The 770-nt window shown below is 46.1% G+C and overlaps 1 non-coding gene across 1 annotated transcript; it reads right to left on the reverse strand.

The window, feature by feature from the left end:
* Nucleotides 1-434: 434 nt before the first annotated feature.
* LOC129693838 (U6 spliceosomal RNA) lies at nucleotides 435-541 on the reverse strand. The gene has a single exon (XR_008722923.1). It is a non-coding gene; the product is annotated as a U6 spliceosomal RNA (small nuclear RNA).
* Between the last annotated feature and the right edge of the window lie 229 nt (nucleotides 542-770).

Consider the following 770-nt stretch of genomic DNA (forward strand, 5'->3'; position numbering starts at 1 on the left):
GCAAACCGATGCGCTATCCTCCTTCACCAAACAGGCTGCACGTGCTAGTCACTCCAGTCGTGCTCTTTCCAGATGTCAACGCCGTCTATAGGAAAGGATTGAAGCGCATCTGGCCCCCGTTCGTCAGACATAGTGGGGAATGCTGGATCAAAACTGAACACTTATATGTCATAGGCAAAGACATTATGAAGACACCCATCCCAGTAAATCTGGGATTTATTTACTTTTAATATGAATAATCCGGAGTCTTGGGGAAGAAATGTGCACAGTCCCTTTAATGAGCAGAATTAATATAACGCCACCAGGTGTAACTCCCACAGGTGGTTGTTAAATAGAGCTCAACAAGGCTTCCCATTTCCTATTATTGGAGTAGATGATAATCACCTGCCTTGGTATGATAGTCACAACGTGACCTAATGGCAACTATAATGTCTGCCCTTTTTGAACGCTTCCCAAATTTGCGTGTCATCCTTGCACAGGCCTACTCCAGCCTTCTGTGTATCGTTCCAATTTTTTAAATATGTGCTGCGAAAGCGAGCACTGCATGCCACTAGAAACTAATACGCTGGAGCCGGTCCTCACAACCCATGTTACAGGAAAACCAGCCTCACGTACCTGCATAGTTACCGGTGGTCTTGAGGCAAGCCCAAAGGCCCCTGAAGTAGGTTGCATTCACATCCTTAATTTAAAGGGCAGCACTGCCGGGATGCGTGAACTGTTAATTCTACTTGAAGGCCAGCTTGGACCTAGACCTGAAACTTCCACAGAAA

This window comes from Leucoraja erinacea, unplaced genomic scaffold (genome assembly GCF_028641065.1).
Source record: "Leucoraja erinacea ecotype New England unplaced genomic scaffold, Leri_hhj_1 Leri_444S, whole genome shotgun sequence".
NCBI classification, from domain to species: Eukaryota; Metazoa; Chordata; class Chondrichthyes; order Rajiformes; family Rajidae; genus Leucoraja; species Leucoraja erinaceus.